This window comes from Equus przewalskii, chromosome 1 (genome assembly GCF_037783145.1).
Source record: "Equus przewalskii isolate Varuska chromosome 1, EquPr2, whole genome shotgun sequence".
Taxonomy (NCBI): Eukaryota; Metazoa; Chordata; class Mammalia; order Perissodactyla; family Equidae; genus Equus; species Equus przewalskii.
Genome location: NC_091831.1, coordinates 170600881 through 170626505, shown reverse-complemented (window position 1 = coordinate 170626505; position 25625 = coordinate 170600881). Strand labels below are relative to the sequence as shown.

Here is a 25625-nt window from a genome sequence, read left to right as displayed (position 1 = left end):
GCTGATGTAGCAGTATATTTTTTTCCCTGTTGGTTAAATATTAATCTAGTGTTTATATTTATGAATTGATTGCTGTGGACAGATAAGCAGTAAGTACGTCTTAACATGTCCCTCAACATAAAAGTATTGCTAATTTAAAAAATTAGACATATTTTAACATGCTTCCTAGAATAAATTTTGCTATTTTCTAAAAATGTAAATACTTTTGGCCTTAAATTTTAAGGACTAGACTTTTGAAGTGTTTTCTACTCCAGAGGCATCGAGTAATATATAAATGTTTGGTATTTTTTGTTTTTTCCCTAAAGATTGGCACCTGAGCTGACATCCGTTGCCAATTTTTCTTTTCCTTCTTCTCCCTAAAGCCCTCCAGTACATAGCTGTATATTTTAGTTGTGGGTTCTTCTGGTTGTGCCATTTGGGACGCTGCCTCAGCATGGCCTAATGAGCAGTGCCAAGTCCGCCCCCAGGATCCGATCCAGCAAAACCCTGAGCCGCTGAAGCAGAGCACGCGAGCTTAACCACTCGGCCACAGGGCCGGCCCCTGGTATTTTTAAAGAGTCAATTTCTATCATTACAATTAGATAGAGATGGTGAGGATAATATGTAATTATTTAGTTTTGAAGTAGTTAAAAGTGGTTAGATATGGTTATGTTTGGTTATGGTGTGGTTATAGTATTCATACTGTCTCAAGCCAAACAATGAATATGAGGATTTAACTTTGGATTGGTTCAATTAATGCTCAAATTTGGTTTTCCCTCATTGACACCCCCTGTAGAGAATCATTGACACATGTCTAATATCTGGGTCTCTGATGAGTTGAAGATAGGAAAAGTTGAGAAATACTAGTTTAGATGGTTATCCAGATTACCTATCCTAGCCCTCTACTCAGAAATCTTTAATTCATCTTCACTCTTTGCTGAAATCCATTAAAGTGCTGTTGTATAACCAATGGTTATTATGAAACACTGGCCTGTGAGATACATGGAAGATAAGTTTAGCCTTAGGAGAATCTTGAGGAGAGTCAGAAAGGAAAAAAGGAGCAGGTGCATTGACAGGTAACCAGGGAAGCATATTGTCACCAACTGATGCAGGTGTCTGGTCTTTTATTGGTAAATAACAAATGGGGAGATTGCTCCACTGTATTTGTTTACAAGAAGGTATTTATTAGACAATTCTCCATGGGTCCGTTATGTTTCTGTATGTCTTCCAAGCAGAGGTACTGACTGCTTTTATTCTGGAATAGTCTTCAAGGAAGTTTGTATGATAGAGAAGATAGAGAAGAGATAATGTCTCCCTCCAGAACAAAGGACAGGTTTGCTTAGAGCCTTGGAAAACAGAGGGAAATCTCCTTCTGGAGTAAAGGGCACTTTAAAAGATTTGGGTTCCCTGTGCTCTGGGTTCCTCTCCTGTAATGTAACCCTTTGCATGTATAGGTATTACCTGGCTCTCTTTGCATTGTCCTGTGGGAACTGGGACTTGGGAACCAGGACAAGAAAATGATACTTTTGCTATGACTGAGTAGTACAGTCCTTTGTGTCTGACCCTGGGATCTCATGTCTTCTGCCAGGCCTGACAAAACTGTGACCGACTAACTTGTTAGTTTGCAAGTAGGGTAAGGTCTCAGACCCTTCACAGTTCTTGACAGCTTTGGTGATGAGGATGAGATGCTGACAGAGGCATAGTGTTCTGGAAGAGGAAGGATAATGGCCCTGCAGGCCAAATTGAGAGATGAGACAACTCCCTGGTATCCAGTAGTAAATGCTCTTGCCCGAGTATTGAGTGGGTTAGGGGAATAAGGGTTCCCCACTATCTTACTTGTTAGTTAATGATTAGTGGCTGAGCAGTGAGAGGTACGATTGAAACAGCTGCCTAAATGGTGCATTAGTTGTCGGTTGCTCCTCTGGGCAGCTGTAAGAAGGAATCTTATGAAATGGGACAAAACTAAAGATGATGTGGCTGTGGCTGCTAAGCCTAAGAATCTCCAAAACTGAAATAAATGGTGTCAGTGGTGAGGGACACGTTATTCAAAACAAATCTTTTGGTGGTCTGAAAACATTAGATGTTGATTTGGGTGAGCCATGAGTGAATGGCGACTGAAATTGAATGAAAAGCCTTGCTTATTGGCTCAGAGCTTCTCTCACCCTCTGTGCCCACTTCTCTCTCTGCTTACACCCTGACTTCATTTTCATTAAAGAGAAAGATAATTAAGCCTGGTTGGTCAAGCTATTCATGAGAACGATCTGTTTTACTCCCTCTTCAATGAGGGAAGGCTAGTTTAGTAGTCCAGGTGAGAAAAATATTTTAACTTGGATGAGGGTGGTGGCAGTGGGGGTGAAAACAGGATGTGATGACTAATTAGATATAGAGGGGGAGAGGGAGGAGAGAGTGCAGGTTTCTGTCTTGAGGACCTTGCTAAGGGGTGACAGTCGCTAATATAGGGACTGCGGGGAAAGGGTCAGATACAGAGGTGACCGTGCAGGAACTAAGTGGTTTGTAGATGATAAAGGACTTTGTAAGCCATATTAAGGAGTATGGACATTATCCCAAGAGCAGTGGGGAGTCATCGAAGAGTTTTAAGTGAGGGAGTGGTATCAGATTTGCGTTTTAGAAAGATCACCCTGGTTACAATGTTGAACATGGAGGGGATAAGAACTCTGGTAGGAAAACTATTTAGGAGGCTGTTAGAGTAATTCAGGCAAATCGTAGTGGTCAAAACTAAGTTTGTTGCAATGGAGATGAGATGTGCATAAAACTGAAAGATATCAAGGATAGAGGAGAGATGGAAGTCATAGTTGCTGACCGGATTTTTGGCGGACTCAGTTGAATGGTCAGTGGTTCCATTCATTAAAAATTAATATAAAGAGATGAGTGGGCTTGGCGTAGGAGAAAATGATTTCAGTTTTTGATATGTTGAGTTTGATGTTAGTGGAATATTTGGAGACGTTTAGTAGTCTGATGAATGTGGAGATATGATCCGGAAATGGTCTGGGCTGAAGATATGGATAGATATAGATATGTATCATATGTACTTGGGAATCATAGATAGATGATAATTGAAGTCAAAGGAAAAGATCAAAGTTCCTAGGAAGAGCATAGAAGGCAGAGGTTCTTAATCTGGTGTCTAAGCCTATAAATCTCCTGAAATTATATGCAAAATTATATGTAAACATTCTGGGGCACTTTCCCATTACTTTAATCAGATTTTCAAAGTCATCATTTATTGACTTGAAAAGATTATAATCTGTTATAATTTATATTTGAGTTTTTTGCAATGAACATGAATTAATTAGTTAAGAAAACCTATGGTACTATAAGCTAGATTGGAACATGACAAAATGGGGAAAAACTGGCAATATCTCTGAAAAAGGGTTCACCTTCTTAATCTACAAAAACATTTTGGGAATCAATACCAACTAGAGTTCAACAACCTTTTATTGAAAACTTTTGGGACTATAAATATTTCAGAATTCTGATTTTTTTGGGCTTTAGAAAGGTAAATGTTGTACCTTATTTAATATGCCCAGTGGGGCCCAGGCCATATGTAGTTAACCAAATGCATTTTTAGTTCTGCATTGAAATATATGAAAATTCATACTAAATGAGATAAATAAAACTATAAATAGCGTGCATCAGTCTAGAAAAGATTTGCTGACAAATAAGTTTAGATCAAGCCAGATTTTGCTACCAAATGGGTAGTGAACAATTTAAAATTTTCAGAGTTGTTTTGATTTTGGGGATTGCAGATAAGAGAATGTTGATTTGTACTAACATTTCAGTAAAACATTGGGCAAAGAGCAGACACATCACAAAAGAAGAAATAGGAAATGTCCAGTAAACATATAAAAAGCTATTTAGCTTCAGTGGTAATTAACGAATGCCAGTAAAAAAAGATCTCTTTTGTTACCTGTCAGATTGGCAGAGGTTGATAACGTAGGATTGACATGGGAGCCGGGCACCCTCGTGGTGGAAGCAGAATTCTGAGATGGCCCCATGATATCTGCCCCATAGTGTTATGTCCTTTAGAATCCCCTCCCCTTGAAAGTGGGTAGGACATATGACTTGCTTCTGTGACAACAGTGATGGGATGTCACTTCCATGATTAGGTTACGTTTTACAAGACTATCTTGGCAAACTGGAGAGAAAGATTCTTTTCCTGGCCTCAAAGAAGCAAATAAGCATGCTGAGAACTTACTGTGAAGAGGGCCAGGAGGCAGGGCACTGTGGGTGGCCTCTAGGAGCTGTGGGCAGCCTCTAGCTGACAGCCAGTAAGAAGTCAGACCCCCATGCATACAGCTACAAGGAAGAGAATTCTCCAGTTGAGTGTCCAGATGAGAACGCAGCCCAGCTGACAGTTTGATTGCAACCTTGTGAAACCCTGAGTGGAGAAAAGCTGTACCTGTACTCCTGAACCATAGAAACTTTTATGCTTTTAAGTTTGTGATAATTTATTATGTAGCAATAGAAGACCAATACATTTATACTGATGGAAGTGTGTATTGTGTCAAACAAGATTATCAATATTTAAAAAAAAAGACAAGCAAACAAAGTATATATATATATATGCTTTTTGACTCAGCAGTTCTGCTCTTAGGCTATAGACAGTTGTATAAATTGTATGTTCAAGGATATTAATTAAGATGAGGCTTGGGGCTGGCCTGGTGGCACAGCGGTTAGATTCACACGTTCCACTTCGGTGGCTCCGGGTTCGCCAGTTCAGATCCCAGGTGCGGACGTGGCACCGCTTGGCAAGCCATGCTGTGCTAGGCGCCCCACATATAAAGTAGAGGAAGATGAGTATGGATGTTAGCTCAGGGCCAGTCTTCTTCAGCAAAAAGAGGAGGATTGGCAGTAGTTAGCTCAAGGCTAATCTCCCTTAAAAAAAAAAAAGAGAAGGTTTAAAATAAAAGAAAAGTAGTAACGAAGAATGACTTCATAGAGGACTGGTTAAATTATGGTGTATTTATACTGAAGACTGTTAAGCAACCCTTAAAAAATGATGTACACATCTAATTTTTGTTATGGAGAGACAGCAAATAATAAATGTTATGTACCAGATACCACAATGAGCCAAAATACCACCTTTTTACTGTCAAAGGGCATGATGTACTTTAGGTCTGTTATTCAAATGGGCTTGCTCATCTCAAAGCCCAGAATTAGGCAGAATTTCCCTCTCAGTCACTGGCAGTGCTGGACCTGGGCATAGGGGGAAGAGCCAGCCTCTGGAGGCGCTCCCTGGGGGTAGCCCATTCCCAAGAAGACAGGTGAATGTGGGTCTTGCATTCCCAGTTCTTCCAAAATTTCCAAGCAGGTAAGTCACTTCACCTTCCCAGGTGGAGAGAGGCCAAGAGTGCCTTGAAGGAAAATCTGTCCTCAAGGAAATTAGGAACGGAAGCAATTCTTGAGCCGATGGCACACTGGCCTCTGATTCTACCATCCACGGAGCAGGTGCTGGAGGTGGCCAGGAGGTCTGGCCACAGGATGGTCATTGGTGGTGGAGATCTGCCTTGAGGGGCATATCTGAGTGCTCTGCCCTTGCTATGGTGGCAGCAAGAGACACATGGGGGTCGGGCGAGCTGGGCCAGTGCAAGCAGCCCCGAGAGTCTTTGGGTATGTCTGGAAAGGATAGAGCAATTTAGATGTTCAAGGAGTGTGGCCTCACTTTGCAGTTAGAGGAGGTGGGATCTGGGGACATACTGATTAGACATCTCTAGGCTGACCACTCCCAAATTTATAATACAGTCCAGACCTTGCTTCTGAGAGCCTATCTTGTATTTCCTGCGATGTCCTGTACACTCTAATTTCCTCTTCTTGGTCCTATGATCTGATCATGCTTCCATGTTCCCCATCTCAATAGATAGTCAGAAACCTAGGATTTATCCTTCTTGCTTTGCTTTTCCTCAATTGCCATTTCTAATCAACCATCAAATTTTGTTGATTTCACCTCCTAAGTAATTGTTCTGAACTACTTTCTATTTTATTTTTTTTACCTACACTGCCATTACTCCATTTGTTCCTACCTTCCCTGAATCCATTCTTAAAATAAAACTCTTTCTGTACTCACAACACTTCTGACATCAAATGTGTGGGTTTTTTTCCCACACAAAAACAATTCTCTGACACCAGCAGGATGTCCTACAATTCACTTTAATTCTGACACTATCTACATGGAGTTAGCATCAGATCCCCCAGGGTAAGGGCCCAGTCCCACAAAACTACCCCTACTTCAAAGGCCAATGGAAAGTGTGGACCTCCTGTACTTCTGACCTACTGGCTATAAATTGGGGGTTCTCATGATCCCCTTTTTGGGTTCCATAATTTGCTACAACTCAGGAAAATACTTTGTCAGTATTGGTTTATTATAAAGAATACTCAGGAACAGTCAATGGAAGACATGTGTAGGGCAAGGTATGTGAGAAGGGGGATGGAGCTTCCACGCCCTCTCCAGGTGTACCACCCTCCCAGCACCTCGATGTGTTCACCAACCCAGAAGCTCTCCCAACCCCATTGTTCAGGGTTTTTATGGAGCTTCCATTGTGTGGGCATGATTGGATAAATCGTTGGCCCTTGGTGATTAAACTCAATCTCCAGCCCCTCTTCTCTCCCTGGAGGTGAGAAGGTGGAGTGGGGCTGAAAGTTCCAACACGCTAATCACATGGTTGTTTCTCCCAGCCCCCATCCTGCAGTTATCTAGGGCCCCATCAAGGTCCCTCATTAACTTAAACCCAGCTATGGTTGAAAGGGACTTTTATGAATGATGAAAAACACTCCTCTCATCTCTATCACTCAGAAATCCCAAGGATTTTAGGAGCTCTGTGCCAGGAACCTAGGACTAAGACCAAATATGTATTTCTTATTATATCACAACATCTCAATTCTTCATGAAGCACCCAGACTGATCTATGAAAGATCAGATTATATCATTTCCACCTAAAACCCACCTATGTCTTTCCACTGCATTTGGGATCAAGTCTCAAATCCTTAACATTTCCACAAGGCCTGGATGATCCGCCCCTCTTTGCTTCGCAAGCTTTTCCTTATGACTCTCAACCACCTACCCCTCCCTCCCCCAGGCTCTCTCTGCTTCAGGTGTTTACCCAGGCTCTTTCCTCTGCCTGCAGAGTGCTGCCCCACTCTCCTTCTAGATTTTCTCCTGTCCACCCAGCACAGGTGTCTCTTCCTCAGGAAACATCTGTGACTCTCCAGACCAGGTAAGGGGCCCTGTGACACAGTGTCACTTAACTCCAGTAATTTCTGTTATAAGTTATCTCTTTCCTACTGGTCTACGAAAACTTTGAGAGTAGATCTTGTATCTGTCTGGTTCATTTCTATTTCAATATCTGTAAATATAACTGGGATGATAAAGCCTACATTTTGCAGAGATGAAAAATTTTCTTCCCTACTTCCTATCCCATGAAATTGACTCACATTCCCCCTCCTCTTTAAAATTTTAATAGCAGACTCTATAATGGATACTCAAAAATTGGATCTCTTAAAAAAGTAAGACCTATTAAAAATAGAAGTAGCTTTATTTTTTCCTACTAAGCATGAAAATAGTATGAGCTTATTATAAAAAATTGGATGGCAGTGATCACATTTTGTTTAAATCATTATTATCATAAATCCTTACTGTTGAGAACCTATTGTGTGCAAGAACTTTACACAGAGACTCCTTAAACTAGCCCTGCATGGTTGGCATCATCACTATCTTACAGATAAGGAAGCAAGGTTCATAGAGTCTTTCAAAGGTCACATCCCCAATAAGTGATGTGCCTGTGTGCGTGTGTCTGCAGATTTACGCCTGGGGCTATTAGACTGGAAACTGTGTGCTTCCCTCTGTTAAGCGGTTCCTAACCGGGATGGTCATCCTTGATTCTGATTCAGGAGATCTGCAATGGAGCCTGGAAATCCCTACTAGTCAGTTAGGCTGTTCTACAATTTACAGTTCTGCAATACCAGACAGTCTCCTTTTCTTAATTTAGAGAAAAGTATGAGTAGGCCTGACTTAACTTCTGATCCTTTCCTTAGGGTGCCAAGTTGTTTGGCCCATGTGATTGACTCCTGCCAGCAAATAAGCACTAACCTGCAAGCCCTCCTCCGTAGATCTGCTTGCTAATGCTCTAGGTAGGTCCACCTGTGATGATGCTCTCAGTTTGTCTCCAGGGTCCCTTACTTCTCTGCTGCTCATCTCCTGGTCATGGGGCATCTTGCCCGTGGACTGCGAGCCCCTGGGATCCTCAGTCTGTGGGCTCAAGTTGAAAAGCAAGGAAGGAGAGATCAGAACTAAGCTAAGCGATGTTGGGAAGTAAAAGAGAGAAAGAAGAGGAGAGGGAAGGAGGAAAGAGAAGGGGAGGGAGAGAGAGAAGAATCTGACAAAGTAATATTTTGTGATTACAGAGTAATAAGACTAATTTTTCCTGTGTGGCTGATGATCCATCTCTGAAGGCAGTTTTATTAGGGGAGTCCCAAACATGTAAACATTTAAAAATGTCACATAAAAGGAAACAGGATGGTAATGACACTTTAGAGGAGAAAGGCTGGACTAGTGCCAAGATGGAAAGATTTTTCATTCTGTGATATCAAGATCGTCTTTGGCTTTTAGGTCTTTGAATTTGGCCACCACTCAAGCCAAAGCTTGATAGCATGGCAGCGCTGAGGAGAAGCATCAAAGGCTGAAATGTTTAGTCAGAATGAAGGCATATGCACTTTCACAGGAAGGCTATTTCAGACAGTATCTAGCTGCAGGGTGAATTTGCTAGTGCAGGGCAATGGCAGCCCAAGAATGTAGGTGCTCCACCTGTTTCAGAGGCACCAGAAGGACCCCAAACCTGATTGTTGGTGTCTACGTATGCTAAGGGAGAACTTGCGCTGAATGAAATGTTTTGTAATTTTTTGAAATAGTCATTGAGTCACCCTAGCTCTTCAGTTATCTTTTTACATGTAACTCTTAAAAATCCTAAAGTTGATAGAACTCAGTGTTGGTAAGTATGTAGAGAAATGAGAGTCTTCACTCACTGTTATTGTTGGAGTGAGAATTGGTACAAGCACTTGGGAGGTAATTTAGCACTATTAAATGTTTTAATGTTTGTATCATTTGATCCAGCAGTTACACTTCTATAAATTTATCCTTCAGAAATACTTGCTTAAGTTTATAATGATAAACCTACAAGAATATACATTCTGTATTTTTAAAACTTTTCTTTATTTTTTAAAAAAGCTACAAATTGACTCTTTTTTTTTTTTTGTGAGGAGGATTGGCCCTGAGCTAACATCTATTGCCAATCTTCCTCTTTGTGCTTGAGGAAGATTGTCCCTGAGCTAACATCTGTGCCAATCTTCCTCTATTTTATATGTGGGTCACTGCCACAGCATGGCTTGATGAGCAGTGTGTAGGTCTGTGCCTGGGATCTGAACCTGTGAATCCTAGGCTGCTGAAGTGGAGCATGTGAACTTAACTACTACACCACCAGGCCATCCTCTAAATTCTTTTTTAAAATAGTTTCCACGTCTCCGTTGAAATTCTTCAACATGTTTCCATGTTGAACTCTTCAAACACATTTCCATCTTTCCCACTAGATAATTTAGCATTTTTATCATAGTTATCTTAAAGCCCTAGGCTGATAATTTTGACATTTGGGACATCCCTGGGTCTGCTTCTATTAACTTTTTCCTTTTATGATCATTGGTCACATTTTCTTGTTTTTATACATGTCTTGTGATTTTTAATTGCATTCTGGACATTTGGTATAAAAGAATAGTAGAGACTGAAGTAAACTATTTACCTTCAGAAGGTAAAAATCAGGCTACTTGAGTGAGGGAGTCAGTCTGATCTGTCCTTGACCTGGGTGTGTATTTTTTTGCAGTTTCATTTAGTTCACCATTGGCCTCAAGTGTGTTGAGGGTGGGATTTGGGCTTCCTCTTTAGCAAGGCTTGTATCTAAGAACGGGTGAGATTCCAGGGACCTTCTGGTGCTTCATGGCTCACCTGTCAACTTGTGGAGCTATTGGACATCTCTCCTTGCTCTGTAGACCAGCTGCCCACCTTTTGGGTTGCTGAGGATTTGCTTTTGCTCTGCATTCCTGCCATCTCTCTTGAAACTTCCATGCTTTAGTTAGGAGCCTGGAAAGTAAAAGCTCACTTTATTATTTACCATTAAAATTTAGCTGGCGGAAGAAACTACATTCCCAGGATAATTTTTCCCTTGTGGATACTTACCTGTTTTCACTAAATCCTCAGCATAAATAATATAAACAAGTAATTAAATCTAGGAAGCTTTTATACCTGCCCACAATCTTCTAAAACTTCCTACGATTAGCTGTGCTACCAGACTTTTGTTTTATTTTTAATTTGACATGGTAGTGTTGGATCACAGCATTTTTAAATACAAGATCCTGGTCAAAAATTATAACTACAACTGAAAGGCATGAATTGTGAATTGGAAATATACGTTGGCTGGAGAGAGTTTGAGATGTAGTAACAGATGCTGAATCTAGCATTTCCAGTGGATCATTTTGGGAGATAGTAGTGTCCAACGACAGTGGGAGAAAGTGGTGAGAGATTGCAAAGTAATAAATTTCAAGCCTTTGAAAGTTTTCGTGCTCATGTGCTTCTGAAGCTTCATGTTTTTGCCTCTGTGGAAAAATTCAGTTTTTATGTAAGAAAAATTTGATTTAGTGTCAAGGTTTGTTCAACTAGCTGGGAATCCAGAGAGACAACTTTGGGTTTGCATTCTCCTGTTTCCCTTTCTGAGCCCGGGGAATTGATCAGATTTAGTCTTCTCATTGCCCATTGATTTTTAGGAACAATCTCCAATTTCTGACATTTTTAAACAAGATGCATTTGAGAAATATCTGTCATTTCTCATGGGCTTAATAAAACTTTATGCTTTTTCAGCTGTGTAAAGTTTAGAAAATTGATTCTTTTTTTTCTTGCTTGATTCAACTGTGTTAAAGGCTGTCATCAGAGAGGAGGTTAATTTTCCCCTTTGTGTCTTATCTTCTTCAAAGCTTTTTGAAATTGCCAAACAAGGACACAGGTAGGTTCATTGACTGAATATTTGTTGTGATCAGTATGGAAATGCTGATTCATAGCTATTTCTGGTTGGTATAATGCTAAGTATAAAAACTTCAGTCTACATAAGAGTAGAAATCATTTATTATGCTAGTAAAAATGCAAGTAACTATTCTATAAATAAAACAGGAATACAAAGAGTATACAAAGTTATTTTTATGAATTAAAGCACAGCTACTTCTACTTTAGTACCAACTATGACAAGATTTTCCCCAATTTTTTTTTTTGAGGAAGATTAGCCCTGAGCTAACTGCTGCCAATCCTCCTCTTTTTGCTGAGGAAGACTGTCCCTGAGCTAACAGCATGCCCATCGTCCTCTACTTTATATGTGGGACGCCTACCACAGTATGACTTGCCAAGCCGTGCCATGTCCTCACCCGGGATCCGAACCGGCGAACCCCAGGCCACCGAAGCAGAACGTGTTACCTTAACTGCTGTACCACCGGGCCAGCCCCTCCCCAATTTTTTAATTGGAATATTTTCAATCATTCAGAAAAGTTGAAAGGATGGTACAAGATAAACACTATATTTCACTTGCCTAGGTTTAATATTTTAATAGTCCAACGACCTAGGTTTACTATTTTCTGACAACTCTTAAAAGTGACAGCACGTCTTTTATTTGGGTGGTTGAGAATTTTGTTTCTGTTTATTTGTTTGGTAGTTTGCTTCTTGGTGATTAGTTACAGAGACAAAAAGACACTGTGACAGAATTACCCCCTCACTTCAGTGCCAGCATCGTGGTATCTGCTACTTGTGAGCCATTCTTTTGGGGCATGAGTTCTCTTGGATCATAGCAAGAAGAGAGGAAGAGGAGAAATGAGAGAAGCTTTCCTCTATAAACTGTCTTTTCCTCTCTTTTGATAAGTATTTGCTGATCTGAAGAATTAACCATGTGCATTGAGGCAGGATGAATTCAATTTTCTTCTTATGAAGTGAGGAAAGTTCCATCTTTCTAGGTCTTTCTGGTGTACTGTATTATCCGTCAGAGAGTTAGCTATGATTTTGGATTCTGTTATATTTCCCACAAACCTGTCTTCAGGGTTAATAGTTTATAGCACTCTCGTTCAGATAAGAAGGATTGGTGCTGGAGGATTTATGATATCTAACCTAATTTTCCATCACCATACCTTGACCTTGGCCTTCTAAGTTGTAGCCCATACAAAGCAATCGATTGGTACCGGCTAGAGGCAAATGACCCTCTTTAACTCTGGGGCAATAGCTAATGAAATCTTGATAATTGTGATTTATCCACTGTCAGCTATGATTGCGTGTGCCTGTCTGAAGCTGCTCTGAATTGATGGATGCAACTTGTATGACAGGAAGCCAATTCCAGAGGCTTTCTCCTTGTATCCTTAGCCTCACCAGGGCTCCTAGAATGGGATTGATGAAGTCATTTTTCTTTCATTGTGGTCTTCTATAATGAAATACGGTAAAAATTCATCTTCTCTTGAGCATGCCATTTTTCCCTTGTCAGATCTACAGTCTTTCCTTGACCGAACCAATTTGTTATCTACAAAAGCGATGGCCTTGCACTTCCCTTTTGATTCAAGGAGCTTTGGTTTGGCCAGGGGAAGTTTTCTTCTCTAAATTTAGTAGAGGGTCACTTCTTTCCTTAGCCAAGCTATTTGGTTTCCCTTTTAATGAATTTGAGAGAAAAAGAAACATCTGTTCTTGGAGACCCTCTGGAATACGTCAAACTGTCTTATCCTTCAGCATAGTTGAGCAAAACTCAAGGCAAGCTAGGTTGAAAGAAGCCAAAACTAATTTTTCTATATGTTCCAGAATCGAAGGATACCTTCATCATTAGTAGAAATGAGGATGTGATAGTCTGGATCCCCCTCATTTAAAAAAGTCATCACTCATGAATTTGAGGAGCCCTTGGAGTCAAGCTCTTCATGCTTCTGGCTTATTGGAAGTGAAAGCCTGTTGGCATGGCCTTTAAAGTATTGAATCATAGATAATACTGGATTTAATATTAACATGGGAGAGTAGTTGGAGCAAGAAGAGAAGATCTTATCCTGATGTCCAGCCTCGCCGCAAGGATACGGTTTTATATATTTTTTTCCACTGGCTTTTGCTTGGTAGTGCTTGATTTCAATTCAGTTTGCATCTGAAGTTCAATTTGCTGAACCCTTATTTGTTTTTGTGTTTGTACAAATTTATTGCCTAGATAAAGGATGTTAAACATTTCTTGGGCACAGGAAAATGAAGACTCCTTATATTTAAATAAGGCAGCATGTCATATTAAATGTGAGGTCTTCTATTGGCAAATGATGGTGATTGCAGCATGAATATGATGGGTTCTTAGCATCTCACATGTGGCACAAGATACCTGCCTATTAGTACAAATGGAATCACATCAATCATAATGACCCAAATGGCACTGACTTCTATCTCAGCCACTCTGGCAGGACTTCACCTTGTAAAATAGTTTTTGAAGTCTCCAGGAGGTCTTTCCCCTGTGCGCATAAATGAACACTCCAGCTCAACATTGCTGCTGCTTTGCCACCTCCATAGGGTACCTTTTGGGCCCTTCTGTCTCCTGCTGGGTCCCAGTGCCATGGGTCTGAGTCCTGAGTCCTGATATTGTCCCTGATGCCCCAGAGCCAGAGCTGCATGGCTTCCGTGAGGCAGGGAAGAATGCCCACTCACCTTGGAGCTTGGTGTTGCCCTCAGCTAGAGGGTCGCAAAGCACTACTTGCCCCAGCACACCACCAGAGCTTTTCCCTTTTTACGTGACCTGTATTCCATAGGACTCAGGTATGCGTCCAGTGGGGATGGGCCTTGAGAGCATCATCATTATTATTATACATAGTTAACAGTGATTGAGCAGTTATTATGTGCTTAGTTGTGTGATAAGCCCTTTAACAATTATTTTAATTCTAGATTCTATTATTATTTCCATTTTATAGAAGAGGAAACTGAAGTTTCAGAGGTTAAATAATTTGCCCAAGGATACCTAGCCAATACTGGCAGTCTGACCTCAAAGTCCGCTATCTTAATCTCTAAATCCAAACTGCTGACACTCTGCTGTTCTCAGCATCACCCCTACTGCTAGTAACCGAAGCTTCTCTATTGCATTAGTTCATGGGGCCAGGTTCCTTCCTTTTAGGACAGCTTTTCCTGTAGAAGCATCCTCAGCCTTCTAGCAAATAAATTTCAGTTTGGTTCTTCCACCGATTCATCAGACATACACAAATTTATGCAAAGTTTAGAAAAACGTAGCATGATTTCTTTTTTCCCTAGAAGGCACTTCAGTCTTTTAGGCAAATTGGCTTATCCTCATTTACATTTCTACTAAGTCCCAGTATACCCCATCTTCTACATGAACCACCCCCCACACAATTATAACTGTCTGTTATGATACAAATTGCTAGTTCCCCTCAATATCCGTTTTCTCTTTCTTGTGTAAAGATAGAATTTCTCATTTCTACCTGGGCACATGGTTGCCCTGAGAATAAAGGCTGTATTTCCCTATATCCTTTGCAGTTAGTTGTGGCCATGTGACTCTATTCTGGCCAGTGGGATGTGAGGGGAAGTGATGTGTGTGGCTTCCAGGGAGAGGACATGCCCTTTCTTTTTCCCTTCTTTTACTCTACTGAGTAGAATGTGAACATGACAGCTGGTCATCTTAGATCTTGTGGGCAATGGCCATGCTCAAGGGACGGTGGTGCAATAATATAGAAAGAGCCATGGACAACCTCATGGAATAGGGCAAGCCTGCCAGCCTTCCACTTATGTCTGGTTTGTTTCATGAGAGAGAAATAAACTTATTTAACTCAGTGCAATGTTGGGTCCCTGCTTCATGTAACTAAACCTGATTCTTAATTCAAAACTTATTGTCTGTCTTCCCCTGTGGACTGAAGCTCCTTGAGGATGGGCACTATGTCTTAGTCACCATTTGTGCTAGTCTAGTTAGGACTAATTGGTTGGTTCTGGAGATGGAACTGGAAACAGATTAGTTTTTTCCTCCAAATGAAAGGACATTTTTGATGAGACACAAATACGCAAGGTATGAGTAAAGCACAAGCAAACTTTTATGCTACCTCTTGCCTTCCTGGACTCACTGGGTGAAGGAGGGGAGGGTCCCCAGGCAGGTGGCAAGGGCTTAGAGGGCAAAATTCCACCACGCCAACAGTAGAGGGGGGAGGGTGGTGACATCTCAGTGGACCATGGATACTGGACAAAGCCTGGTTCTTTCTTATCCTGCCAGTGGAAAGAGAGATGCTGTCAGCATATTGCAGCTGGCACCACAGCCAGGTGCAGGTCCCACTGCCTTAGGCTATTCCACTGGGCTCTCCTTGAATGGGGCCAGCTGGTGGGGCCCAGACTCTGGATAGAATTCATGCAGGTAGGCTTGGCAGCCTAATTACATCAAGGTGGCCAGGCATTTAGGGGTTGAGCTACACAATTACATTGAGGGTGGCCAGATACTCAATAGCTGGGACTTTCCAGGTAAAGATGGCTCATTAATCCTGTAAAATATATGGATCCAGGCCAACTGTATGCTTACGTTAAAAACACCTTGTTCAGTGAGTTCTGGTGGTCTAGTGGTTAAAGTTTGGCGATCCCACTTCAGCAGCACAGGGTTGCGTATGGTATGGTTGCATAACCACACCCCTCATCTGTCAGTTGCCGTGCTGTGGTGGCAGCTTACATAGAACAACTAGAAGGACTTACAACTAGGATATACAATCGTGCACTAGGGCCTTGGGGAGGAAAAACAAAACAAAGCACCTTATACTATTATTGTCCAGTCAAGAGTCAGAAACCACACCAATTATTTGGACAAAGAGAATTTAACATGAAGACTATTACCTAGATATAAAGTTGTTAACTAGGTGACTGAAAAGGCTAGAAAAGAGTGTAAGGTATCACAGAGATAGCAATTGCAGGAAGCAGCTACTATTCACAGGGTTTGGGGAATAAAGACTGGGATTGTTAAAACTGAGAAACTTGGAGGAGGGGCCCCATGGAGTGGAGCTCAGACTTCTGAGGAGGAGGCACCGCTCTGTTGGGACCAGTGTCTCTGAGCTTGGAGAGTGGGCTGTGGGCTTGAGAACCAGACCTCTAGGAAGGAGGCAACAGCTGGGATGAGGTTAGTACCACCAACTCTGGAAAAACTGCAGACTGTATTTAAATGCTGCTACAGGTCGGCAGAGCATGGCTGGTACGAGGTTCACAGGACTCGCCAGCAGAAAGGAAGGAATTCCTTCTCCTTCCCTCATCCTCCCTGACTCCCTCTAGCAGAGCAGACCCCAACAGGGAAACTGCTGGCCAAGTGGAAATGCGGTTGCAGAGTCCGAGTCCCAGCACCACAGGGCAGAGCATAGAAAGATGGGTTTGGAGCTGAGCGATTATAGTTCTGTAACTGACACACTCCTCAATGACGTCTAAATTCAGATTGTTTCAAGTCGCATCAGCCAGCATTATAGGAAAGGGCAGTAGACTTCAACTACATAAGGGACAATCGAGTGACAAAAGGAAGACAGACTTGTTGCAAGATGACATTTTTTTTTTAAAGATTTTATTTTTCCTTCTTCTCCCAAAAGCCCCTTGGTACATAGTTGTATATTTTTATTTGTGGGTCCTTCTAGTTGTGGCATGTGGGATGCCACCTCAGCATGGCTTTATGAGTGGTGCTAGGTCCGAGCCCAGGATCCAAACTGGTGAAACCCTGGGCCGCGGAAGCAGAGCGTGGGAACCTAACCATTTGCCCACAGGGCCGGCCCCAAGAAGATGACATTTGAATTGTGCCAGGGAGACGATGCAGATAAAACATCACAGGCCTGGTGATAGGAACTAAGTCTTGAAGGATGAAAAAGAGTTCCTCAGGCAAATCAGCAGAGAAAGGTATTCCAGGAAGAAGGAACAATGGGTGCAAAGGCCAAGAGTGGACCCAAACCCTCCAGTAGGCTGAGTTGCACGAGAACCCTCAGGGCAAAGCCTGAGCTCCTCAAGTCTTTGGGCTTCTCTAGGACAAGGCAGGAATTGGGGCCTGGGTGGCTTGGGAGGCAGTAGGCTCTCCCAGGACCAGGGACCACCTAGGGATCTCACTCTTGGAGTGATCATGACCCTCTAGCTGTTCTTTCTTTCTGTTTAAGGATGATGTTTTATGTTGTCCCATTACCGACTGGCAGACTTGGACAAGTTAAGTAAATTCTCTCATTAGAGAGGATGATTCCCATTTAACAAATAAGGAGGCTGAGGCTCTAAGAAGTTAAGTAACACACCCATGGTCACAGAATCGGTGACTCAAATGACTCAGTTTCCTACTGGACATCTCTACCCTGATATCCCCATGGTTTCTCCAGCTGAGTATGTTCTAACACGAACCCCTTCCCTTCCTCCATGCCTAATCCAGACCTTCTTTCTGGATCCCTGACATCAGTTGGTGACTGTATGGCTTGGGTTCTTCCTTCTTTTTGCCTCCATGCTCCTACCTCTGCCCATACAACCAATCACCAAGTCTCATAGATTTGACCGTCTAAATATACCTTCTCTATTCTCAGTCATTGCTGGCTTGTCTTCCTTCAAGCACTCACTTGATTGTTGCTAAAACTTTCCACTGGTCTCCCCGCTTCCAGCTTTGTCTTCCTCCAATCCAGCCACGCTTCTGAGGCCAGAGAAAGCTTTCAAAAAACACAAAAATCACATCATTCCCCTTCTTAAAGCTTTCCAGTGGCTCCTGTGGCTTCCCGGAGAAGATCCAAGTTCCTTTGTCTTTCACAGTAACATGGTCCCTACCGACTCCTCTGGCTTTGCTGGCCGCTGTCTCCCTCCCTATCCTGGGGTGGGGCAGGGGGACAACCCTGACCAGGGAAACAAATCAGGGTTCACCTTCCTCCCTCCAATGACTAGGCTCTGGACAAGAAATCACAGCGATGCCATGTTGTTTTTTGTGTCTTCCAGCAGGTCGCCTGCCTCTGATTTAGTGGCTGTGCCGCTGCAGCTGCTGCTCGCTTCAGTGTGGCAGTGGTGCAGATACCCGCTGGCTTCCGTTTTCCGTGCTGGAGTGAACGTGTGAGGATGCCTGGGTCTTGCTTCTGTGCTCTCTTTTCTAGTCCTCCTCCTCTTTTTCTTTCTCTTTTTAACAGCATATTTATTTTAGACAGGAAGCTTTTAATGCAAGGGCAGAAACTCAGTTCAAATGAGCTTAAGGCTAAAAAGAGAGTTTATTGACTTCTTTAACTGGTGAATCTAGGGGTGGAGCTGGATCCAGGGATACAAATATTATTGTTTCTCCCTCTCCGCTTCTGTTTTGCTACTCTCTGTGTTGGCCGTATTCTCTCCTATTTCAAGATGCGTTCCTTGTGTGCGGGAGGTAAAGAGCGGCATGGCTGTGGATGGCTCTGAGCTTACACATCCCAGCCCAGCCACCCCAGAGGAATGAGAGCTTCTCTCTCTCCATAGCTCTCTAGAAAATCCTGAGGAAAGACTCTGATTGGTCCCGCTTTACTTATTTGTCCTTCCTGCCTCCACCTCCCCTGCCCCCAATCCCTGGGGCTGGGAGGAGAGGGAACATGGATTACAAAGGCCTGGATGGGAAGCCCACCCTATGGTCAAGGGGGTAGGGCACTGTGATTGGCAGTTCACTCAGAGCCACATAGAATTGTGGGGGCAGTTACCCACAGAAAATGAGGGTGTTATTATTAGAATATGGAGGAAAGGCACGTTGGACAGAGAGAGAAAAATAAAGAAACACAACCAAAGAGGGATCTACGCTACTATATCACCACTACTGCCACTCCCACCACAACTGGTAAGCACTGCTGCTACCGCCAGCACTGTTTGTTGAGCACCTACAGTGTTCCAGGCACAGGGCAGGTCCTTTATTACATAGCCCCTTTCTGAATGTTACATATTACGTGTCACACCGTTTTATAGAAGAGGAAACTGATGCTTAGAAGTTTAACACACTGGCTCGAAGTCACAGAGTTGGTCTGACTCCAGGCCCGTGCACTTCACACTGCAACAAGGGATTATTTTCTGAGTGACTGGAGAATCCACAAGCCTTGGGCTGGGATGGAGCAGGTCCACACAGTGAGTTTTGCAGAGGTGGTCCTGCCTTTGGCTTGTTCAATTCTGCACTCCACACCCTGGGAATAGGACAAAGCTAAAAATCGGGTGAAAGTGTTTGTAAGTGTTTACACTACTTCCTAAGTAACTAAGCATGAACGAATTCTGACTAAGAAGATTTTGGACACACGATGCTCGTTTGATTAACACTATCAATCCCTTGAACGTTGTTAAGCCCTCAGCTGGGTACTGAGGCTACAAGGATGAATAAGAGCTGCTTCCTGCCCTCAAGAAGCATGCAGTCCCATTGGAGAAGTCCCCATCCAGCCTGGGGCTTTCTTACTCCAGGTTGTGTAGGAATCACAGTGGTGTTGGTTTAATACAGCATCACCTCTGAGTCTGATTCAGTAGGTCTGGGTTAGGACCTGGGAAGCTGCATTTTAACAAGCACCTTGTTCTAAGGCCACTGACGGAGAAATAGTCGTCTAGCCTTCCGATCAGCACCACACAATGAAGCAGCTTCTACAGCATTAGGTCACCCACTACCGACTGGCCCAGTGTTTGCCCCGGGCTCTGGGACAATATTACTCATTTGAATAAAACCAAGTTTCTGCCTGTTCTTCATTACACCAAATGAAAACAGCTGGATAGATTGCCACCAGATTAGAAGAGCATGTTTGGGTTTGCCTGACTTAACAGATGGGGTAAAGGAGCTTTACTTTGGGAGCTCCTGAGGAGGGGGTCCTTTGAAGAGACAGGCAGCCGTCTCCAGAGGGGGTCACTGAATTCTGACAATTCCGCTTCTCCCAAGAGCAGGTGGGCTTAGGGCAGAAGCAGTAGGAGTTTATTGATTTAATGGTGGTTAATAATTGATGTGAGCAGCCCAGGGGAGGCCAGGAACCTGGTCACAGAATTTTCACAAAAAATATGCAAGAGAAAATGGACTATAAGCATGCGAACAGAGAGTTTTAATCCCTGTTCGGCTGTATGTCATGGAAATTTGGACATGGGTCTTCTCTGTCGCCCTGATTATATAATTGGGACAGCGCTGACTTTTCTTCATAGGGTTGTTGTAAGGAATAATGAATGAAACCCCACGTTAGAACTTGGAAACTATATAAAGATGAGTTTGGTTTTTTTTTAAAGATGAGTTTGCTGTATGTTAAAAATGCAGAAGAAGTGGGATAAACTAGATTTTATTGCAAGATCTTGGACTTAGTTTAATGTGGCATTTTCCTTATAGTGTACTGTTTTATTTCCTTTATTGTTTATTTTGATGACTCGGTTTACAAGTGTGATATGATTTGAAAGTCACATGACCAGATTTAAAAAATCTAATGTGGAAACCAGGGCAATTAGAAACAGAGGGTAGGCATATTTTTGAGAGCTAAATAGGTTTTTAGAGATTACAAAAAGTGTGGAGAAGTATGCTAAGCAACCGACTATGGACTTACAAACTCTTTTGGTTATTAATTTGCTAAGGGCCTTGAGCCATGAAAATCTATGAAAAATTGACACGTACTCAAATCAGGGCAATACATCTTCACATCCAAGATATGGTGCAATATGAAAGTCTTAAATATTTAACATAATGCTATGCCATGTAATTACATGTATGGCATTATCTTTAATAGGAGCTGATTAATGAGCGTGACATAAAGCAAGGATGAATATTAGCTACTCAGACACTGATGTTCAGATAGCCACCTGAAAAGTCATTTTTCTCCATGTCCTATTCCTTAAGGATTATAGAAATGTCAATTGTTTTTGCAGAGTTTCCATTTCAAGAAGCAGTTATTCATAATCCCCAGAGAACTCTTCCCTAACAGACTACAATAAAACTTAGAATTAATGGCAGTGACATTTTAGACCTAAATTACTACCTTCACAGTTTAAATAATTATCCTGCTAAGTCTGTGCAAGGGACTTTCAATTTTTTCACTTCATTCCTGGCTTCTCTCTTATCTCCACTGTTTGCCCAGTTTCCTGTCCTTTACAAGTGAATACAGGAGCCTGAAATTTTAACTTTCCCCTTAAAATTCTCCTGCTTGTTAACAGTTCCTTTATGGTAATTCATCTAAAATAGTTTTTCAACAAACTCTTCTCAAAGGTCGTCTCTGGCTGTCTATTTCCTTCTTCATTTTGGCACTGGAGCTGCTATGCACTGGCCCATTCTAGTATTTATATGTTTCCTCATCTGTCTCTGTTTCTTTACTTTATTCCTCAAAGATGACTCTCTTTATTTTTTAAGTGGAATTTATTTTTTAGGGTAGTTTTAGGTTCACAGCAAAACTGAAGAGAAGGTACAGAGATTTACCATATACTCCTTGCCCCCACACATGCACAGTATCAACATCTGCCACCAGAGTGGTACATTTGGTACAACTGGTGAACCTACATTGACATATCATTGTCATCCAGGGTCCTAGTTGACGTTAGGGTTCACTCTTGGTGTTGTACATTGTACGGGCTTGGGTAAATGTATAATGACATGTATACACCATTATAGTATCATGCAAAGTAGTTTCACTGTTCTAAAAATCCTCTGTGCTCCCCATATTCAGCCCTCCCTCTTCCTGTCAATTTTTTAATAAATGATTGTTGAGTGCCTGCTATCAACTGGGAATGGACTAGTCACTTAAAAAACAAACTAAAGATAAGGTTCCGTGTCATTAAGAATCTTATCATCTGTTGGGAAGCCAGTTACATAAACAAATGACTTAATAAACTAAATTGCTTTAATGAGGTTGTATATCAAGGTTGATGGGCCATAGGAGAAATGGGGCTCATGAGTCCACCTGGGGAATGTAGAGAATACTTCCCAACAGGCGTATCTTCTCTAGGAGAAGTGTACTGGTATGCAGTGTGGGGAGGGGTTGATACAGAGGTGCCAGAGGATGGCATCTAAGTTGAGAAGATGGCACGTGCAAAGGCCCAGCAGCTCTGGAGGACAAGACATGCTCAGGGTGACCACAGTAGTTTAGTATGTTTGAACAATTGGCTGTGAGGTAGGGTACAGAAGGAGATGAGACTTGGAAGGAAGGCAGGGGAAAAGATCATGAAAGGTCTTGAATATCATGGAAAAGGAGTTTATCTTGGAGGCACTGGGGAGTCACTGAAGAATTTTGAACAGTGTACTGATATGATCAGACTTTTATGTTAGAAAAATCCTGATGGGTGGAAGATGGATTAGAGGGCAGCGAGATCGGAGGCAAGAAACCCCAGTGAGGATGCTTTCATGGTACTTCATTCGGGAGACACTGAGAGCAAGAAAGGGGCAGTGGGGAGGAGATAGAGAAGACAGACTATGAGGTACACAGGATTTGGTAATTGATTAGATTTGAGGCAAGAAAGAGAGAAGTTTCTGGCTTGGTCAACTTGACATTTATCAAGATAGAGAAGAGAGAAGGAGGAGCAGTTTTTTGGAGGTGATGGGGAAGAGGAAAGATGTGTTTGGCTTCTAATATAGCAAGTGTGAGGAGCGGCTGGAACATTCAGGTGGGAATGTTGAGTAGAGAGGGGGCTCCTCAGATCTGGAACTAAGAAGAGAATGCTGAGCTAGAGGTGTTGATTTGGGAGTTATGCTTGTGGGTGGGTGTGGTAAGTAAGAATGAGCAAAGTGGGTAAGTAAGTATGAGTAGAGTTGAGTAAGAAGAATGAGAAGACGAGAGGGAGAATGAAAGAGCCCCAGGCTGCAGACATCATGAGAATTCAACCCTAAGTGTTTCAACTTTTGTCTCTTAAGAACAATGAGATTCTGTTAGACAACCATGACATCATTTTTACACAAAGAAAATCCACATTACTTCAATAACTTTAAAAATCTTGTTCATACTCAAATTCCCAAAACTGTTCTTTAAGATGTTTCTTAAAATCCAGGCTCCAATCAAGTTTCATACATTGCATTTGATTTTGCATTGTTACATTTCTTTAGTCTCAGTCTACATTTTGTAGTCACTTTGTAGTCTACGAAGTGATACATATTATGAGTCTCTCATCTTTAAAATACAGCTTAATGTACATCAACTTTGCAGCTATTTATTCTAGTTTTTTCCTTTATTTTATTTTCCCATGGAAACCTGTGTGGCAAATAGCTTGTTCTGAGTGAGGCCTGGTCTGATTTGGTGAAACCCAAAGCCTTTGGTCAATCTGTTCACTGACAGGACTACTTTCCTATCTCACCAACCATTACCCCCTAAAATTCTGATGGATAAACCAGTGTTTAAGGGACAGACAGAGAAAGTTGCCTGAGAAGGCTAAGAAGGAGCAGCCAGAGGGAGAGGAGGTGACCCAAGAATGAGAGAATGCTTGTATCAGTTAGGACTCTTTCGCTGGCAAGTAACAGAAGCCAAATGCTAAATGACTGAAGAGAAAAAGGGAATGTAACCTAAAGATACAGGGGTAGTCAGGTGTGTAGGTATAGTCATATGACTGGAATTTGTGACTAGGACGTTATGGGAAACCCAAGAAATTGTTTTCTTTTTCCTCTTTATTCAAAAATTCTGAGGGAAGTCACTGATTGGTATTGCTTGTCACTGATTGGTGAGGCCCACCCCTGGGCTGACCAACCACAGTGGGGAAGTAGAGGCATGTGAATATACAAACATGGTGGCTGGGGCTCACCACCCATGTTTGAACGTTTCCTAGAGAAGGAGAAATCGTTCACCAGGCTCTGAGAGGGGTTTATCACTGTTGTGTCTAGATATTTGAGGAAAAGTTTTAGGATATGGGGATGGGTCACTGTGAGATACAGCAGGAGGTCAAATGAGACAGAAAAAAGTACCCAGTGGGTTTGGCATTTAGGATGTCAGAGGTAACTTTAGCAGGATTAGTTTTAGTGGAGTGAGGGCAGTAGATCGAGGAGAGAATAGGAAGTAGGGAACACAGAGGTCTGTATTCTAGAAGCTTACTTTGAAAGGAAGGAGAGGTGTCCACTAGCAGCTAAGGTCTAAGGTAGAAAAGACTTGCTAAAGCGAAGATTCCTTGCCTGGGCTCCATGAGCCTCAGAATCTTTCAACCCTTTAGAAACGACACACAAAACATGCCTGCTTCTCAAAGAGATCTGTGACCCATAGACATTAAGAACCACTGCACTAAAGGAAATGTGGCAATAGAAAGGGAGAGGTGAAAGAAATAGGAGAGATGATGGTTGGCTTGAGCATGTCTGTGAGGAAGGGGCCAGGTGGGAGCCAGAACTCAAGGGGAAGGATTACTCTTGTTGCAGAGAGGATGGTTGGTAATTTTTTCTGCTGAGGCTGGGGGAAAGATGTGAAATCCATTGCAGCTGCCGCCATGTTTGTGTGTAGGGTGGCAGAGAACCACAAGCATTCCACTGTTCTCTCTTTTGTTCTTGGTCCATCTTGGCCTGGCATCTGGATAAAAGCCCTTTTTATAGATAGCTGGCCAAGAGCTGGTCATAATCTGTTCTCTTTCTTAGGCTTGCCATTGGGGTGTCTGCCTCCAGATCGCTCCCGACTGATGTGCCTTGTCACTTGTGCCTGAAATGCACGGTGAGTTAGAACCTCAGCTGTGCTGGAGCTGTCCCCGGCCCTGCCCCTAAGATCTTCTACGGATCATTTCTTATTCCTTGTAGGTGAAACTGACAGATATGAACAGGTAATTGCACTTTTCCCCTCCCTAAAGGTGAGCCGCATTCAGAGCTTTCCCCCATTTGGGGGCTTCCTGTGTTTGTCTCCTGAGGAAGACTGAGTCGATAGGCACCATTCAAGAGAGTAGGTACTTATGTGGGTGGCTATTTATTGGAGATGTTAATTTACAGTGAGTGACTTTGTTTCTTAAATGATCTGGAGCCAGAAGGCAGGGAAAGGATGGCCTCTGGGCCAGGGACTTGGCATCGGGAATCTGAACTTCTTTTCTCGTGGAATGATCTCAGCTTAGTTTTTTACCCATGCCTTAATTTACCATCTTCAAAAGCAAATAATATTTCCTATTTAAGTTAATGGCAGACTGTGTCTGTTGACGTTTCTGAGAGGCACCTGAGAACAGACTGTTGAACACATTATTGCTAAAGGGCGAGCCTTATAAGGCTTATAATCCTCTTAAGCCACTCCCATGATCTGAATGTTCCGCATGTTGCAATTGTGGAAGAACCGGTTTCTGAAAGAAAAGCTTAGTGACATTCCTTAGAAAATGTTACTCATGGATAATACTCACATACCAGAGAGAGTGTAGCAACTTTTAATTTAAGGGCATTTTTGATATAAGGGCATTTATTTTCGTACTTTTGATGCTCATAAACTCTCGAAGCTGGTATCCTTTCTGTACTACTGAGAGTTTCTTTAAAAATAATTTAATGACACTAAATCAGTGATCACTAAGCAACCTGGGACCTGGCTGTACTTCTTTTCTTTTAATGTTGTATTAAATTTATTCTTTTTTAACTTTTAAAAATTGTGGTAAAATATACGTAACGGAAAATATACATACTTACCGTAACCATTTTCAAGCCTACGTTTCAGCGGCATCAAGCACATTCACATTGTTGTACAACCATCACTGCCATCCATCTCCAAAATTA

General features: G+C 42.2%; 1 long non-coding RNA gene across 1 annotated transcript; it reads right to left on the bottom strand.

Moving 5' to 3' along the window:
- Positions 1 to 4474: 4474 nt before the first annotated feature.
- LOC139084719 (uncharacterized) lies at positions 4475 to 8191 on the bottom strand. The gene is made up of 2 exons (XR_011542370.1): positions 8081 to 8191; positions 4475 to 4872 (listed from the first exon to the last, which is right to left on the bottom strand). It is a non-coding gene; the product is annotated as an uncharacterized lncRNA (long non-coding RNA).
- Between the last annotated feature and the right edge of the window lie 17434 nt (positions 8192 to 25625).